This window comes from Mastigoproctus giganteus, chromosome 12, assembly GCF_048544385.1.
Source record: "Mastigoproctus giganteus isolate SK-2022 chromosome 12, ASM4854438v1, whole genome shotgun sequence".
NCBI lineage: Eukaryota > Metazoa > Arthropoda > Arachnida > Uropygi > Thelyphonidae > Mastigoproctus > Mastigoproctus giganteus.
This window is the reverse complement of record NC_143586.1, coordinates 101,447,726-101,468,243: the sequence shown is the minus strand read 5'-3', so window position 1 is coordinate 101,468,243 and position 20,518 is coordinate 101,447,726. Positions and strand designations below refer to the sequence as shown.

Below are 20,518 nucleotides of genomic sequence, written 5' to 3'. Positions count from 1 at the left end.
ATCAAAAGCTTCTGAAATCCAAGTATATTATGTGAAAATAATTATTTTTTGGATCCAGTTCCTTGGTCACTGCATTACAGTAACCCCTCGGATTGGTTAGACAAGACAGCCCCTTAACAAATCCATGCTGCGATTGCAATATAACTGCATGCCTCTCCAAATCTTGCTGCATTACTACTTTAACCAGTGATTCCCTTATTTTTCCTGCAACAGACGTTAAGTTAACTGGTGTGTAATTAACTAAGTCGCCTTAAACTGGGGATATATTCGCACATGTCCAGTCCATAGGACTGGACATGTGCGAAGCCAGCAAAGAGGGAGGAGGAGAAGACTGGAGGGCCGTCACCACCCCCCCACGACGGGAAACGAAGTAAAAGGGAACTGCTCAAGGGCGCGTGCCCAGATCGCCAATGTGGGATATGTGCAGCTGCCTTGTTAGGTTAGTAGTCATTCCTGGAACCGTGTCCTCTTCTTGACATCTATATGTCCAATCCCAGTGGTATCGTTCCTGGGACAGGCAGGTCCCGTCCAAGCAGTGCAGTCGTACCAGTCGTGTGTCAGACATGGTTGGGTTGGAGCTTCATCCACATTCCCGACAGTGGATTGGTTTGGTTTGGTTTGTTTGGATTTTTTTGGCGCATTAGCAACTAAGTCTATAATGCGCCAAAACCAGGTCATTTATAAAAAATTTAAACTCTCGGTGACCTAATAATAAGGCCACCATGTCCAGATATATAATAACAAAGATATAAAAAATAAATCAATAAAGAGTTAACAATAACATAAATTTTAAATACAATTAAAAACTTTTATTGATTTAAAATAGCTAAAAACAGCAGACACGTTGTCATTGTCGGATAAAATCTGACGGAGTGTATAGGGCTCAGTCAGATGATTAAAAGCGGTAAAACGGGTGCTGCTAAAATCTGGACAGTCAATTAAAAGGTGTCTGATCGTTAAAATTGTGCCACAGGACACACACATAGGAGGGTCATCAGCCTTCAGCAGAAACGAATGAGTTAAATGACTGTGTCCTATGCGGGTCCGGGCAAGAACAACTTCCTCCTTACGATTCCTGCGCAGACTAGACTGCCACGGTTCAATTACAGGCTTTATATGATATAATTTATTCGCAGTCTGTCTATTCCACGAATCCTGCCATTGGGAGTGTATCTTCTCGTGTATTGTTTGCCTGTAGTCTGTATAGGGGACTGACAGGCAGCGGGTATTATTGGGAATTGCTGATTTGGCTGCGGCGTCAGCCCGACAGTGGAACTGATGAATCTCGGCAGTTGAGGTTTGGTAAGGGAATTCAGTTTGAAGTTTGACCATAGGAGGGATCCCGTCCGCTGAAATAGTATCGAGAAAAGGAATTATGCCTTGTGCATTTATTTTTCCTAATACATTATTAATAACACCCTTTGGCATCTCTCATATTGTGAAAATAACTTCGCAACTGTGATGGCACGTTGCATTACCAGGATACCTGGTAATGCAACGTGCCATCACAGTTGCGAAACGAGATCTCACTAGCTTCGAAACGAGATCTCACTGTGCTGCTCACCAATAACAAATTAAAGTTAAATGCTGAACATAGGAATATCTTAGCAAAAGTTCTACTCATAATGCCGGGAATAACATTTATGTCGTTAAATGTACAGGGTCTGAGAGCGGTTACCAAACAAAGGATGATATGGCAAATAATGAAGAACATAGGGGTGAAAATTTGGTTTCTACAAGAACAACTTCCTCCTTACTACCCCCCCCACGACGGGAAACGAAGTAAAAGGGAACTGCTCAAGGGCGCGTGCCCTTGAGCAGTTCCCTTTAGTAGACATCCAGGAGTTTCAAAACAGATACCGGTTGTTAGGATTTTGGAGCTTTGAGAGAAATCGATCTGCAGGGGTGGGAATAGTAGTGGTTCCTCCAATTTTAGGGACTATACGACTGGCGGGTAGGGATACTGAAGGTCGGGTTGTGGTAGTGGATTGGAGTTATGGGGGGCGTACAATTAGACTAATCTGTGTTTATAGTCCAAATTATACTTCAGAAAGGAAAACTCTGTTTGCCGACGGGGCTAACCGGATGGGCAAAGTGCCTGCCTAGCAACCCAAAGGTCGCGGGTTCGAATCCCGCCTCGGGCTTGGATCAAAGTACTGCAATAAACCTTGGGAGGTGCATTATGGCCACAGAAGCCAATGCGTCAACAACTACCAAATAAAAAAAAAAAAAACTGTTTCACGGACTGGGCAACTCTATGAGAGGGGTGCAGTGAGTTGTAATACCAGGGGACTGGAACTGCGTTCCTGACCACATCATGGACAAAATTCTGGGGGGTACCCCGCATCATGGTACAGGGGGAATAGTGAATTAATCGAGGTGTGTACTAAATGGGACTTGGTAGACGTCTGGAGGGAAAAAAATCTGGGGGAAACCAGCGGCCACCAGAATACCCAATAATATAGGAACTAGAATAGATCGCACTGATGCAACGAGTCAGTTGAAGGATAAGATAACAATGATACGGCACGTGAAATTTGCGGGAGGTCGAGACGTTTCAGATCACGTGGCAGTAATGTGGAAGGGAGATTTATTTACGAACGTTAGTCTGGGAAAAGGCTATTGGAAGCTCAACCCCAGCAGTTCTGGAGAGAGAGAGAGAGAGAGAGAGAGAGAGAGAGAGAGAGGACTGGGACTTTACAACAGTTATTAAAAAGATGGTAGAACAAGGTGGAAATGAGGGAAAAAATTAAAGAAAGTGCAAAATCATTTTATTACTCAAAAATTAAGGAAAGAAACGAACAGCACAGAAATAAAGTGAAAGATCTCTTACAAGAAAAAATAATTTACAAACGGTGCGGGGATCAAAGGGCAACGGCAGAAGTACAAGCGGTTATTGACGGTATAATATTGGAAGAAGAGAAAGAAAAGGCGCGAAAAATACAGCTGAAAATTAGGGAGGCTGATAGTAATTCAGCTGCATTTTACCAAAGAAGACTAAGGCTAAATAATTTAGCCAAAACGGTTCAGAAAATTAAAGACGATGACAACACACATTCAACACTAACTATTATGAATAGTTTTGTAAATTACTATGAAAAAGAACTTGCTTTGCAGAAAAAAAAAAAGAGTGAAGAAGAATTTTAGGCCTGCCAGTTTTATTCAATACCCACTCATTTGTTCTTCGATCCAAGTAAGAAATACACAGTATTCTCCTGTAACACCACATTTTAAATTCCTCAATTTTCTTCCTGTCAGCTCTTTTCAGATTCCATCCTTCACATCCATAAATGGCAACTGGAAAAATTAACGAATCAATGATTCTCAGTTTCGTCTTTAGGGGCAGATCTTGATCTCTCCATAATTTTGTCAGATCAGTGATCAACATTTTAGCAATTGCCTGTCGTCTCTTTACATTATTTGAGCAGTCGCTATTTTTATTTATTCTTGACCCTAAGTAATCAAATTCATCAACTTCTTCAATATCTTGCCCATTAACCTTCACTTTACTGGAATCGAGACTATCACCAAACACCATAATTTTTGTTTTACACACATTCAGAAACAATCCTTTTTTTCTTACTTGCTTCACATACTCTCCTCAGAGTTTCTTTAAGATGATCCTTAGAATTACAAATTAGCACAGTATCATCTGCATAATGAAGGTTGTTTATCTTCAGTCCTCCAATTTTGATGCCAGTCTCTAAATCTTCCAACGCTTCACGCATGATATCTTTGGCATAAAGATTTAAAAGATGAAGTGACAAAATACAGCCCTGCCTGACACCATTACCTATTGTGAAAAAGTCCGTGTTTCCCATGTTCATTCTCACAGTTTCTTCCTGGTACAGTAGCTTAATCAGCTGAATTATGTGGATTGGGAAACCCATAATAGTCATCGTTTTCCATTGTTTCTCATGTTGAACACAATCAAATGCTTTTGCATTATCTATAAAACACAAAACAACTAGAACATTGAATTCTTTGCATTTTTCAATAATCAGTTGTAGGCTTAAGATCTGATCTCTGGTTCCTCTACCCTTTCTGAAACCTGATTGCAATTGGTATTTCTTCTTCAAGTTTTCTTGAGATTCTGTTCAATATGATTTTAGAAGAATCTTGCTACAGTGAGAAATGAGGCTAATAGTCCTGTAATTTGAGCAAATTTTCAGATCTCCTTTTTTTGGTAAGGGGATGAAAATTTATTTCTTCCAATCTGATGGCCACCGTCCAGTTTCCCAAATTTTTACAATCATTTTATGAAAAAACTCTGCGCCCTTCACACCTGTAGCTTTAATCACTTCCGCTGGGATTTCATCAATTCTAGGTGACTTGCCACACATTAGTTCTCTGATGACTTTTTCAACTTCTTCCTTCAGTGGAACTGGTTCATGATCACAGCCTTGAAAAGTGGGTGGCAGATCATTAGTGTCAGCAGGTGCTCGGAAGAGCTGCTTACAGTATTCTTTCCACCTTCCTTTGATTGTGTTCTCCTCTTTTAAAATTTCCTCTTTGGAGTCCTTAATTACATTAAGTTTTGGTCGGAACTTTTGTCTTGAGGACTTAATTACATCATACATCTTTTTAGTGTTGTTTCGTTTGTTGTGGTATTCAATTTCTTTACACTGTCGATTGATATAATTCTGTTTGTCCTGGCTTAAACAGCACTTGATGACTTTGCTTAGTTCCTGATACTCTTCATTTCCTTGTACACCCTGGGCCCTTGCAGTTCTTCTCTGTTCAATAAGTTTAAAAGTGGTTTCTGTAAGCCAAGGCTTCCTGATTTTTGACCTTTCTCTAATGTGTCATTTTCTGAATCTTTAATAATGCTTTTTGTATTTTCCCACATTTCCTCAGGCAACATATAGTCATCTAGTTCTAATAGAGCTTGAAAACGATTGCCTGTTTCAAGCATATAATCATTTGGAATATTTTCTACATCCAATCGTCTATGGAAAACCTTATTCATGATCTTTTTCAGCTTCAGCTTGAGAACGATGTGGAGTAGCTGATGATCACTGCCACAATCTGCTGAAGGAAGTGTTTTTGCTGTGATTACACTGGAGCGCCACCTTTGCTGCATAAGGATATAATCAATCTGATTCCTTGTTTTATGATCAGGAGATTTCCATGTATAGAGCCTTCTTGGGTGCTGCTGAAAGTTGGTGTTACATATGACAAGACTGTTCAGATGACAAAATTCAATTAAACTTTCACCCCACTCATTTCTAGTGCCAAGGCCAAACCTACCAGATTCTGGACTAGAAGAAACTGTTTTGCCTACTTTTGCATTAAAATCACCCATGAGTATCAGAACATCCTTTTTTGGGACCAGGTCAAGAGCAGAATGAATTTATTCATAAGGTGACACTGATTTCATACATTTTTAAATATTCGCTTCTATATTTCAAAATTTAAATTCCTTTCATTAGTGTTAAACCGCTGCATAATCTTCACTATCCTTCGAACGCACTAACCGTTAAAGTTTTATTTTAGTCTTAGAGCTTAAATATTTACTACTCAGACATAAAAATATATGTCTAATGAATCCTCTATCTCTTTTTTCCCTATGGTAAGGTGTATTTTCAGTTTTTTTATGCTTCAAACCACCAAAGTTTAATAAACTGAGAGCACATTTAAACACAGTCTACAAGCAGCGCCACTGTAGCCACTAATTTTATTCAATGTTCTTCTTGTGTAAATGAAATTCAGATTCTCCAAATTAATGGACAAAAAAATCCTCGCTGTGCAGTTGTAGAATGGACAATTGCAGAATGAAGTCTAAAATGGTACATTAGATATTAGTGGTAAAATGGATTATGTTCCCAGTTTATTACATACATACTTATCACTGATTTCTCTGGTAATGTCTGTCTTTTCTGTTTACTGTGCTCCCGCTGAAGATATAGATCCAATCTTATCTTTTCTTGACTATGCTATCCGGTTTCTTGACTCTTCCAAAATTATTATTGGCAGTGACCTAAACGCAAAATCCTCTTGATTTTTTAGCTCATTTACTGATAATAGAGGACATCTAGTTGATCAGTTTATTTTACAACATTGCTTATTAATTTTGAAGTGGTTTATGTTGACTGGGAATTCTCTGATTGTTGAGCCATTTTATTAAAAAATTATAGTTCAAACAATTTGTCTTATAATTCACTCTGTACATTAACTTGTTATTCTTTGCAGGAAATTAAATGGAATAGATTTTTAGAAACTATAAATAAATCAATTTTCTTATTTTGATCACTTTTCCAAGAATTTAACATCTCTGGAGTGTGCACTATTTGTTCAATCTGCTATTTTAATTTAAATTTATTTTATTTTTATTAGATATATTTTAAATTTATCCCTGTTGTTTTTAAAGCTAGAAAGTTCTATTAATGAAGATGTAGAATATGGCCATTACCTGGCATTGCACAATTATGTAATATTTATCTTCAAAACAAAAAGCAGTGTGATAAATTAATTTTAAAATGTAAAATTGAAACATGGAGAAAATTTGTCTTTGATGCTGGAAACAAAACCCCTTGAGGGGTTTTTTGTTTCCACTCTGTGGTACTACACTGACAGTGGTGGAGAATGAAAAGGACCTGGGGGTAATTGTGCAGGCAGATATGAAGTTTTCTGAGCAGTGCAGACGAGCTGCAAGAGTAGCTCATGGTGTCTTGTCAATGATATACAGGAATTTTTCTAGCAGGGATAAGGAGGTGATTATTCCCTTGTATAAGGCAATGGTTAGGCCACATCTTGAGTACTGTATACAGGTCTGGAGGCCTCACTTCAAGAAGGATGTAGAGCTGCTGGAACGGGTACAGAGAAGGGCAACAAGATTAGTGAATGGAACAAAGGGTTGCTCTTACGAAGAAAGGCTTAAGTTTTGCAAATTACAGAGTCTGGAGACTAGGCACCGGCGAGGTGATCTGATAGAGGTTTATAAGGCTTTGAATGGTTTGAGCATGCTCAATGCCAATGGGATTCTTCATCTTGCTCAGAATAATCACCTCAGAGGGCATAAATTCAAATTGAGGAAGGACGGATGTCGGATAGATGTGCGGAAATTTGCCTTTGGCCAGCGGGTGGTTGGTTGGTGGAACCGACTTCCATCACTTGTTGTTGAAGTTGATAGCCTAAAAAAATTTAAGGCTCAGCTGGACAGGTATTTCGAGCGAACGGAGGGGTGAAATGGGAGTGGTGTGTTTTGTATTTTTTTTTGGCTGATGCTGAATAAGCTTGCTTTCTTGCATCATATGCCTCTACTAATGCTAATGCTAAAATAGCGCGTGACCAATTACATTGTCAGATTATTTATAATTCTGTAGTTTCTAATAACTCTGAATCACTATCTTGGCAGTCTACTGTAGAATCCATAATTAATGTCTTATTCTTACTGGGTGACCCTGAATCTGATTTGCCTATTCATCAGGTTATTAGGCAATTAAACTTGGATTGTTACTCTACCCTTAATGACCCTCTTACTCCTGAGGAAGTTAACAACACTATTGCAAGAATCCGTTAGAATAAATGTCCTGGTTCTGACTTTGTCAAGGGAGCTTTCATAAGTAAGTTGCACACTAAATGTCCAAATATATTGATTAAACATTTTCAATAAATGTTTTCATTCCTCTATCTTTCCCTCCATTTGGAAAAGTTCTCTATTGAAAATTATCATCAAACCTGTCAACCACCCAGGTTCATACAGAACGATAGCTTTATTGGCATATCTTGGTAAAGTACTTGAAAGGCTTATGTCTTTTAGAATAACTTGCTTTTAGAAAACAGTGTCTATGCATCAAATCAATTTGGATTTTGACAGGGTCACAGTGCTGAAGATGCTCTCATTTATATTTTTAATCTTATACAAAATACTTCTACTTAATACGTATTAGCTGTATTTGTTGACTTTGAAGGTGCTTTTGATTCCCTCTGATGGGAAAGTGCCCTCGAGGTCTTAAGGTCCCTAAATTTTCCTTACAATCTCTTTAAGCTCGTGCACCACTACTTTTAAGATTGTTTTATAACTGTCACATCTAATTTTTGTATTGTCAAAATAACAAGTTTTCTATGGATATCCTCAAGGGACATCCATGGAAAACTTGTGGAAACTATACTTGGACCTTTAATCTGGAGTCTTGTCTTAAATTAATGGTTACTCCAAGGATTTTTCAAACTATTTTGCTCTAGGCTTATGCAGATGACTTAGTTTTCTTTTTTATGCTAACTTCCAATTAGAACATACAGCTAATAATATCTTAAAAGAACTTTATAACTGGTCAGTTGAAAATAAACTTACCACCTCTGCATCTAAGACTTAATAGTCTTTAAAGAAACTTTGTCTCAAACTTGTCTGCCACTAGTTAAAATTAATGGAATCTCAGTTCCCTTTGTTACCTCTTTGAAATACGTTGGCATTCTTATTGAGAGCAGACTAACTTTCTCACCTCATCTCAACTAGTAGAAAAAGTTAAGAAATACTATTTCTAAATGATTTGGAAAGAAAATTTCCACTCATATGGACTGGGGTCTAAAACATCAAACACTGTGCATTCTCTATGAACTAGTTATAATTCCTATAGTAACTTATGCTGCAGGGGGGTCTTTACAGTTCAGCCTAAATTAAACTGCATTCAACGCAGTTTCCTTTTAGTTCTATTGAAGACCTTGAATTGTCTCAAACCCTGCCCTCCAGGCATTACCTGGCTTCTTACACCTAGATCTGCAATTTGTTTACTCTGACTTGTCTTATTACATCAGAAAAGGTATAACAATTGGTTGAATGAGACTATAGGTGTGGAGATGTACACTTCTTAAGCTCCTGCAAACTGATAAGTTTTCTTAGAAATTTTATTGAATTTTTGATTAATTAAAATATTAATTTATGTTTTACAAATAAATTAAATAGGCATAATAGCATTTTTTAGGTTATTTTTTAAATTTAGCTAGTTATTTTGTAAGTTGCAACTCACTACTCATACCACTATTGTATCGGTGTTTATGCACGTAACCATTAGTGCAGAAGAAAAGGTTTTAATTGTAATAAATAAGTAGTTTGAAGGTTTTAATCTCCTTTTGGACATATTTTTTGTACTTAGCTTAAGGATATAACTAATTTAACATTGTGATTGTTATGGTATAATGTAACTTGATAGCATATATCTCGAACTTGATAAAATTAGATAGCATAATATGTATCACTGCATTAGCTTAGTAGTCTAGTATAGTATAGTCAATTAATCAATTAAATTTATTAACCTTATTAATTTTCATTGTTAATTAATTAAATCATATTTAAATGGAAATTATGTCCCAAACTAGAGCAGCAAAGCAATGTGCACAAAGTAGTGTGGCTCGGGAGAGAACTAAAGAGAGTGATTCTCCAATGCATCACAGCCTAAAAAAATGTGCAACTTGTGAAATGCTTGCAAATCTATCTGGAACAGGACATGATCTAGCCAAGGAGGATGTCTTTGTGTGTGTGTGGTGCACACACACACACAAAGGACCAGGATACGTCTGCTAGGGGCAAAAGTTGATGACATAGAGCAGATATCATCTTTAAGCGCACAAAGGGTGATATTGTTATACATGTTGGCACTAACGACATTAAGAGTAGGAGATTTCCAGGCTTACTTAACATGTACAGGTGCAGAGAGTGTCAAGAAATTAGATGCCAATTCAGTGTTCTGATGGGTGTCTATGAGAGGTTTGAAGAGAGCTCTCAGCTGCCCAACTCAATGCCAGAGCTCACTCTTGGTCATCAGGCAACACAGTGGCAATATTCACAGCAAAATGTGCTGGTCCCACAGGAGCTAGTTATTGTCGGTGACTCAATTGCCAGGGAGATGGGAAATATATTGTGCAAAAAGGATAGGTGGAATAGGATCATGGTATGTCTGCCAGGGGCAGAAGTTGATGATGTAGAGCAGATATCATCTTTTAAGGGTGATATTATTGAATACGTTGGCACTAACGACATTAAGAATATATCTCCGGACTAACTTAACAAGTACTTGTCAATGTTGAAAAAAGTCACAAGTTAGGGCTAAATTTGAAAGTGTCTGCAATTCTGTCCAGACATGATAGGAGAGAGTATATGATGAGAGCCTTGTCAATCAATTTGGCTCTGGAGAGATTGTGCAAGGCACATGGGTAGAATTTGCTTGTTAACAGGAGAGAGATTGTTTCTACAGGAATGGTATTACACTTCAAGAGAAAGGGTTCAAAAATATTTGCTGATGCTATCGAGGCATGTTAGGGGGGAAACAGCCAGTTTAGTGGGGTGGGTTCACAAACGAATAGATTAACAGTAGCCATAGGCAGAGGTGGAAGTGATTCTTCCACTGCTTCTATTGGAATGAGCAGCAGCCTGGACAGTAAGGTGCTTGGGACTAAGGACTGCTGGGAGTCATCATGGAACAAGTAAATACATGGGCTGTGTACTCTTAGGGTAAAGTAAGAATAGGTGCATGTATACTTGCATGTACACCAATTTTAGGACTATAGTAAATATATTTGATGAATTTGTGGTGCTGGTCAAGACAATTAAAGGCAGATATTGTTGGGATATCAGAGAAGTGGTGTTACAGATATAAGGAACATGGAATTGGAATTTAGGGAGTACAAAGTGTACAGAAAGGATAGACAGGTTAAAAAGGAAGGAAGAGTCATGCTGTTAGTTAAAAAATACATAAAATCTAAGGAAGTGCATCCAGATGGCATGGTGGGACAGTGAAGTGTTGAGTCAGTATGGTGTGACATAAGCACTAGGAAAGCAAAATAGAGTATAGGAGTACGTTATCAGCATAATGGCTCTGATAAGTATAATGAACAACTATACAGAGAAATAGAGTGGGCCAGTAAATCAGAATGTCTTATAATGAGGGATTTTAACTTCTCAGATATAGACAGGAACTTGCGGATTGGTCACTCAGATACTAGCAAAACTTTTGTGGATTTGTTGGATGATTATTTTCTTCTGCAGCATGTTTGAGAGGCAACCAGAGGGAGTAATACTGTTGATCTGGTTATTAGCAGTGATTTTTCATTCATTAAGAATTTACAGATATAGGAACCACTAGGTGGCAATGATCACAGTGTACTGATGTGTGATTTACTCAGAGATGTAACTACCATCAGGGGAAAAGGGAAGGGTTTTTTTGCTTTCATAAAGGTGAGTACAGTGGTCTCAGACAGTTTTTAAATTCTGTATAGTGAGACCAACTGATGATGTTATCACAGCAAATTCTAAATGGGAAGCATTCAGGGATATTACTAGACTTTTTATGCCAACTAAGTTCAAGGTTTAAGCCTAAGTGGATGTCAGTTAAACAAGTGAGACTCTTGGCAGAAAAGAAAAATGCATGGGCTGCATATAAATTATCAGGAGACAGATGCCTATGCTAGATATAAGATAGGCTGTAATCAGGTCACAAAAGAGGTTAGGCAGGCGAAGGCAGATTACGAGAAATCTTTGGCAAAAGATGCTAAGGAAAACAGCAAGGATTTCTTTACTTATATAAACTCTAAAAGGAAGGGGATGAATCTGATTGGTCCACTTGATATCGATGGTTCCACTGTTGATGATGCTGCTCAGATAGCAAACAAAATGAATGAGTATTTTGCATCTACATTCACACATGAGGAGTTATTAAGGTTTGAAAGTGACAAAAGGTTATCAAATTGTAGAAGGGTGTTTATAGATTTTGTAATAACTGAGAGCAAAATAGAGGAGAAATTGTTGAAGTTAAACATAAGAAAGGCACCTGAGGTGGATGGGATCTATCCAGTTATAGTAAAGGAGGTGGCAAAAGGAATTGAGCAAACTCTTAGCCATAATTATGAGAACATCCTTGGACTCAGGGGAAAAGGACTGGAGATGTGCAAATGTATCCCCAATTCACAAAGGGGGATCGAAGGGTGACACGAGTAATTACAGATGAGTTAGTTTAACTTCTGTTCCGGGTAAAATAATGGAGTCATTGGCTAAAGATTCATTGCAGGATCATCTAAACAAGGCTGCAGCAATAATTCAGACACAGCATGGGTTTGTTAAGGGAAAGTCTTGTCTGACAAATTTGATTGGATACTATGATCCGGTTACAAAGGAACTGGATGCAAAAAAGTAATTTTGATATCATATACTTGGATTTCAGGAAAGCTTTTGACACTGTTGCGCATGGAAGACTATTGTACAAATTGGAGCAGAATGGTATTAAGGGTAAGTTGCAACAATGGATAAAAGGATGGTTGAGTGGGAGAAGACAGAGGGTGGTGATCAATGGATGCTGCTCTTCGTGGACTAATGTTATTAATGGAGTCCCACAGCATTCGGTGTTGGGTCCAATGTTATTTTGTATATTTATCAATGATATTGGTGAGGGTATATGTGGCTTAGTGTCGAACTTTGCAGATGATACAAAGGTTGGCAGGGTTGTTAATGACAGTGTGCTACTGCAACAGAATCTATAAAATTTGGGAAGATGGTCTGAGAATTGGTAACTGAAGTTTAACATTGACAAATGCAAAGCATTGAATATGGGTAACCCCAGAGGAACGTACCAACTGTGTGGTACTACGCTTAGGGGTGGTAGAAAATGAAAAAGACCTGGGAGTAATTGTACAGTCAGATATGAAGTTTTCTGAGCAATGCAGACAGGCTGCAAGAGCAGGTCATGGGGTTTTGTCAATGATATACAGGAATTTTGCTAGCAGGGAAAAGGAGGTTATTGCCTCTTTGTATAAGGCAATGCTCAGGCCATGCCTTGAGTACTATGTACAGGTCTGGAGGCCTCATTTTAGGATGGATGTAGATTTGCTTGAGCGTATTCAGAGAAGGGCACAAGGTTGGTGGGAGCAGGAAGGGATCCTCTTACCAAGAGAGGCTTAAGTTCTGCAAATTGCAGTGGCTGGAGACTAGGCACCTGCAAGGTGATCTGTTTGAGGTGTATAAGGCCTTGAACGGGTTGAGAATGCTGAATTCTGATGGGAATCTTCCACTTGCTCAGAATATGAACCTAAGGGGGCATAAATTCAAATTGAAGAAAGACAGTTGTAGAATAGATGTGCCGAAATTTGCCTATAGCCAGCAGGTGGTTAATTGCTGGAACAAATTTCCATCTGTCGTGGAAGTTGATAGGTTAAATAAATTCAAGGAGGATCTGGACAAACATTTAGAGGGATTGGTTGAGTTTTGTTTTTTTTTTGGCTGATGCTACATAAGCTCATACACTTGCTTTCTTGCATCACATGCCACTATTACTGTATATGGGTAGCAGTAACTCCTGAATTGCATACCAACTGTGCGGTACTACACTCGAGTAGTGGTGAATGAAAAAGACTTGGGGGTAATTATGCAGTCAGTTATGAGATTTTTTGACAGTGCAGACAGGCTGCAAGAATAGTTCATCCAGTCTGGTCATTGGAATTTTGCTAGCAGGAATAAGGAGATGATTATCCACTTGTATAAGAAAATGGTCAGGCCACGCCTTGAGTACTGCATACAGGTCTGTAGGTCTCATTTTAGGAAGGATGTCGAGTTGCCAGAGAAGGGTAATAAGACTGGTGAGGGGAACAAAGGGGTGCTGTTACAAAGAACGGCTAAAGTTCTGCAAATTGCAGGGTCTGGAGATTAGGCACCTGAGAGATAATCTGATTGGTGTATGTATTAGTGTAAGTCTTGAATGGGTTGAGCAGGTTTGATGCTGGTGGGATTCTTTCTTTTGCTCAGATTACAAACCTGAGGGGGCATGAATTGAAATTGAGGAAAGACAGTTGTCGAATTTTTTGTCTTTTGCCAGAGGGTGTTTGATTGCTGGAACACACTTCCATCCGTCTTGGAAGTTGACAGCTTTAATAAATTCAAGACTGAACTAGAGCAGGTGGTAGATGACTTTCATCAACCGGTGAAATACCACCACTTTGCTTATTGGAGGCTTGAAGTGGTGAAACCCATGTTTAGTCTCTAGAGCAAAGTTTCCGGCATCCCCCTCCCCCCATACTTCTCCTTCAACCCATGCACGGTACTAAGTACTATAGGTTTTGATACCTTTCGTGTTTGGGGTTTTCATAAAAAAAAAAAAAAAAAAAAGACAAACTTTTTGAGTGAATGGATGGGTGAAACGGGAAGGTTTTTTTTTTTTTTTTTTTTTGGTTGATGCTATATAAGCTTGCTTTCTTGCTCTGTATGCCTCTATTAATGCTAATGCTAATTAATTTTGATAGAATAATTATTAATATATCTCCTAAAAGAGAAAACTAAGATGCTTTTGGATCCGGAAAGATATGTGACAGGAAAGGTAGCACACCTCTGCGAAAGTTGCAGTTACGAAGAAATTTGTACCTTCAGTTATATTTTTAAGTAAGAACACTGTGAAATGGCTCATGCCCAGTTTATACGCAAATTATATTTTAACAGGAAACTGGTCCTTTAAGTTAGCTTATTTTAAATTTTTACCCTCTGATTTGTGCCTATCCTTTCAATTACTGAATTAGCAACTGGGAGACTGGCGACACATATTATATTGTTGTATATTTCTTGAAAATTTTAGAACTCAGCTTTTTCATATAACAGGAATTATCCAAATTGCTTAGGAAACCAAATTTTAGAAAATGCCATCAACTTTCAGGTGCTTCAAAATTATGCTAAAGCAGTATTTGAATATAGGAAAAGATTAGATGCTGATTGCAATTTAACTAGAAATCCTGATAATTAAACTTTTGGGTGGTATATTTCTTGTTTTAATTTTAATCAGCAATTTTTAAATCTATATTAGTGCCTCTTTTGTGATGTTTTTTTTTTATTTTATGACTATTCATGTACTTTCATAGCTTTTTGAAGCTTAAAGCACACTTTCTAGTTATTAAGCTTATTATAATGTAAACGTCATCTGTTTCTCTTACTTCTTGACTTCCCTTGAATAATAAATACCATACTAAACTTGTATAAAAAACTTCTGTAAGTCGACACCTGTAAGTTTTTGGACTTCTGACCTTTGAACTATTTTTAGTCGAAACCTACATACTCTTAAACATTTTGTTTTTGACTTTGACTCACTGACTTTATAATGTACATGAATATACTTATTCATATAATGTCGTATGAATCTATTGTGAAAGATATCACAGAAATGTAAAGTTAATATATTTCCAGGTTGTGCATATATATTGCCTTAGCTTATACTGTTTTTCCAGTTTTATTTATTTATTTATTATTATTTTTTAATTTTTTATTTTATTATTAATATAATTTTTATCTTTTTTATTAATATATTTTTTATTTGGCTGGTACCCTTAATTTGGGCAATTGAGGGTTTGGCAGCATTTCTCAAACTGTGGGGTGACAGTTGAATTTTGGGTGTACACATCTCACATTCAGGGGTGAAAAAATCATATTCATTCATAGCAAAAATGAGGGTTAAATCCCAAATTTTTTACTAACAATCATTTCATTAACCAAATCACAAGACAATCCCTTTTTCCTGGTTACATGCTATTATGTTTAGTTGCCATAGTGTTGGTAAGTGTAGTCACGGTAAAAAAATCTAAAGTCAATGAAGTTTTATTTGATGTCTGTTCATTAGTTAACTATATTTATATTCCTTACTACACAATTCCAAATTTGATATTTTTTTGTTTATTTCCAATAAAATATTAACTATCAGCGTTATTGGGATATTTATTTATTGCCCAATTTTATCCTCAATGAATCATCAGTAGTAGTAGTGGCATGTGATGCAAGAAAGCAAGTGTATGAGCTTATGCAGCATCAGCCAAAAAAAAAAAAAAAAATCACACCATTCCCGCCTGTCCAGTTCCTCCTTAAATTTATTTAACCTATCAACTTCCACAACGCCAGATGGAAGTTTGTTCCAGTAATTAACCGCCCGCTGGCTAAAGGCAAATTTCCGCACATCTATTCTACATCTGTCTTTTCTTAATTTGAATTTATGCCCCCTTAGGTTCGTAATCTGAACAAGTGGAAGGATTCCATCAGAATTCAGCGTGCTCAACACGTTCAAGGCCTTATACACCTCAATCAGATCACCGCGCAGGTGCCTAGTCTCCAGCCACTGCAATTTGCAGAACTTAAGCCTCTCTTGGTAAGAGGATCCCTTCATTCCCCTCACCAATCTTGTTGCCCTTCTCTGTACACGCTCAAGCAAATCTACATCCTTCCTAAAATGAGGCCTCCAGACCTGTACGCAGTACTCATGGCGTGGCCTTATACAGAGGGACAATCACCCCCTTTTCCCTGCTAGCAAAATTCATATATATCATTGACAAAAACTCATGACCTGTCCTGGCAGCCTGTCTGCATTGCTCAGAAAACTTCATATCTGACTGCACAATTACTCCCTGGTCTTTTTCATTTTCTACCACCTTAAGTGTAGTACCACATAGTTGGTTGATACATTTCTCTAGGGTTACTTCTACCCATATGCAGTACTTTGCATTTGTCAAGGTTAAACTTCGGTTTCCACTTCTTAGCCCATCTGGCCAAATTATCTAGATCCTGTTGCAGTAGCACACTGCCATTCTGTCATAAACAACCCTGCCAACCTTGAACATCTTGAACTTTGAACATCTGCAAACTTCGACACTAAGCCTGATATACCTTCATAAATATCATTGATAAATATACAAAACAACAGAGGACCCAACACCGAACCCTGCGGGACTCCACTAATAACATTAGTCCACGAAGAGCAGCACCCATTGATTACCACCCTCTGTCTTCTCCCACTCAACCATCCTTTTATCCATTGTAGCAACTTACCCTGAATACCATTCTGCTCCAATTTGTATAATAGTCTTCCATGTGCAACAGTGTCAAAAGCTTTCCTGAAATCCAAATATATGATATCAAAATTATTTTTTGCATCCAGTTCCCTTGTAACCACATCATAATATCCTATCAAATTTGTCAGACAAGACTTTCCCTTAACAAACCCATGCTGTGTCTGAATTATTGCTGCAGTCTTGTCTAGATGATCCTGCAATGCATCTTTAACCAGTGACTCCATTATCATTATTTTACCCGGAACAGAAGTTAAACTAACTGGTCTGTAATTACTCGTGTCACCCATCGATCCCCCTTTGTGAACTGGGGATACATTTGCACACATCCAGTCCGTGGGGACCTCCCCTGAGTCCAAGGATGCTCTCATAATTATGGCTAAGGGTTTGCTTAGTTCCTTTGCTGCCTCCTTTAATATAACTGGATAGATCCCATCCACCCCAGGTGCTTTTCTTATGTTTAACTTCAACAATTTCTCCTCCACTTTGCTTTCAGCTATTACAAAATCATTAAGTATCCTGCTACAATTTGATAACCTTCTGCCATTTTCAAACCTTAATAATTCCTCACGTGTGAATGTAGATGCAAAATACTCATTCAGTTTGTTTGCTATCTGAGCAGGATCATCAACAGTCGAACCATCGATGTCAAGTGGACCAATCAGATTCAACCCCTTCCTTTTAGAGTTTATATAAGTAAAGAAATCCTTGCTGTTTTTCTTAGCATCTTTTGCCAAAGATTTCTCGTAATTTGCCTTCGCCTGCCTAACCTCCTTTGTGACCTTTGTAATAGTGCCTAAGGTTCACTATGATTCACACTTAATTGTGGCCCACCTCCTCGTGGTGTAGACAGGCACTGGGCAGGCTTTCCCGGTGATTGCTTTCCTTGTGACAAAGTGGCCAGAAATAACACACACACACTTCTGGCCTTTTACAGAGTTCTGCATTCATTACAATGTGGTATAATCAAATTAACATTCTGGTGCTGCTGTACATAAGATACTATTCATGTCTACATATGTAGGCACTCAAATAGTTTATTACAGAATTAGAAACTACTCATATATCAAGCAGAAAGTTGAATACATTAAAATTTGTGCCAATTGCCAAACTGAGGAAAAACTAATCACACCAAATCTTTTGCATTTATCAGGTTGGGAATATATAACAGTTACAAATCAGTGTGAATTACTTTGGTGCGAAGAATCTTGTAAATTCCTAGGGATAATTGTACAGTCTGTCGTGAAGTTGAAAAATTTCACTGGCAAAATTCTTATATGACATTAAGAAAACCCCATAAGCTGTACCACAAGGAGGTGATTATCCTGTTAGATAAGGCAATTGACATGCTGCATCTTAATGAGTATAATGACATGCTGAGTAGTATAATAGACTGGGCCAGCAAATCAGAATGTCTTGCCATGGGGGAATATTAACTTTCCATATATTGATTTGGAGCTCATGAGTTGGCAGCTCACTCAGTGGCAGAACATTTTCTGTTTGAATGACTTATTCAATGAAAGACAACAATTGGTACTCTGATCTGGTGGTTGTTAGTAATTCATCATGTATTAAGAATCATCAATTCAGCGAATCTTTAGAGGCAGTTGTTATAGTGTATTTGTTTGGAATTTCTTCAGAGGAATAAATATTGTTAAGGGATAAGGGAAGGGATTTTGTTTTTACAAAGGTGAATATAATCAGCTGAGACATTTTTTTTAAACTCTTTTCAGTGGGACCATCAAATGTTGACAGAAAATAAATTCCAAATGGAAATTGTTCAGAGGATTCAGGTAATCATAGATGCCATTAAGTGTTTTATGGTCCGTAGTCTAACGAAGGGCCCTTATAATGTCACTCGGTTGTCTGTTTGTCCGTCCGTCTGTCACAGCATTGTATCTCTGGAACCACTCAACCTATTAACTTGAAATTTTGCCTGGGTTTGTACATCATGTAGGCCAACATAACACCATATTAATCGTTGTTGACAAAAATTTGTCTGAGAAATGGGGGGAGGGGGGGATAAAAATGTCAACAACCTATAGCTTATTATACACTGTTGGAAAGAGCTCAACAAGTATAGGCTTAAAATATAATTTTAAAATTAAAAATGGCAGCACCAGACAGAAAAATGTGAGTAATTTTTGCGTCTTCCCCCCTCTATTTCTGTTTTAGCTGATGGAGCTAAAAATTTAAAAATCGCATTAGCTATGCGTTATTTGATGCTTATTAAGGGAAAACTATTCCAATTGAAATCTATCATTTACTTTTTGTGTTAAAATTTAAAAAAAAAAAATTTTTTTTTATTGCACTTTGATAGGATGCTTTGTTGTACTAAGTAACTCTCCTTTTGGTGACAAAAAGGTTGCTAAATAGTTAGTTAATAATTCTATAAAGGTCATTTATAAATTTTGTGACAAGAAGTATTTTTTAACAATTTTCAAAGCTGGAGTTGTCCCAGCAAGGAGGTACTCAGGGAGCCAGTGGTGGGAAGGCACCTGCGCAGTCTTAGGCGCCTCTGTAGCCAGGTGGGAAGGAGCAACAGTGCGTAGCACATGCTTCTTGATTAGACCTGGGTTCGAGCCCGTCACCACCAAATAAGGAGGATGTGGAAAGGTCAGGGAATGACCACCGCATATCCCGGAGCAATATGGCCTTAGTTGCTAATGCTCCTAAAAAACCAAATAAATAACAATAACAAGTGTGGGGTCTTGCATGGCCCTCACCTGCCAGTCACTTCTCCCCAAGACTTTAATCCCTTCTCCAGGAAGAAGTCGGAGTTGTTTCTCCCACCCTTGTCATTCACAACAACTGGAAAGACTCAAATAGACAACGTTTTTGTTAGTTCCTCAGTTTTAGGCCAAGCCGGGGTACTGGAAACTTTTTTTCAGTTAGCATAAAGCTCTCTATTTCAGATACTACACTAACGACCATTCGTGACTACGGACCCTTCATCCTGAATGCCTGGCACTCAGTAGTTGATGAATTTATTTACCAAATAAGAGATGTTCAAATTTTACACCAAAATAGATGTCAAATAAACTGGTGAGCCTTCACAGTAGAGAAGAAAAATGTGTGGGTTGATTATGAATTATCGGGGGGGGGGGGTTATAGAACCTTATGGTAAGTATAAACAAGCCTACAATCAAGTTAATTGGAGAATTAGGCCAGCTAAGTCAGATTATGAAAATTCCTTGGCTAAGAATCCAGGAAAGGTAGCAAGAATTATTTGGGTATGTTAAAACTAGAAGGAAAGAAATGAATCACAGTGGTCCATTAGATATAAATGTTCATGACCTTATACAGATTGCTGACAAACTGAATAAATATTTCACATCTATCTAAGTTTTTAGAGATGTTTGTCTATTGTGAATTGGGAATTAAATGATTTTATAATTAACAGAAAGGAAGATGTAAAAAGAAACTTCTGAGCTTAAAGTGAACAAAGCACCTATGGCTCTATCCAATTAAATTAAAATAAGCTGCAACAGAGGTAGTTAAACCTTTTTCCGTTATAAAGAGTGCATATTTAGAAGTCTCTACAGTTTGGAGATGTGCAACTGTATTTAATATTCAAAGCATGGTTTAAAGGGTGAAGTGAGTAACTACAGAACTGTAAATTTCAATTCTGCACTAAGGAAAGTATGTTCATAATTAAAAAAGAAATGCAAAATCACTTTGATAGGACTGGAGACATAAAGAAATCACAGCATAGATTGGT

At 37.7% G+C, this 20,518-nt stretch overlaps 1 long non-coding RNA gene across 1 annotated transcript in view; it reads left to right on the top strand.

The window, feature by feature from the left end:
* The first annotated feature begins 5,700 nt into the window (after positions 1-5,700).
* Positions 5,701-20,518, top strand: part of LOC150077303 (uncharacterized) — a 110,603-nt gene continuing 95,785 nt past the window's right edge. Inside the window, exon 1 of the long non-coding RNA XR_016547691.1 lies at positions 5,701-5,789. This is a non-coding gene — a long non-coding RNA (uncharacterized LOC150077303). The remainder of the gene's footprint in view (positions 5,790-20,518) is intronic.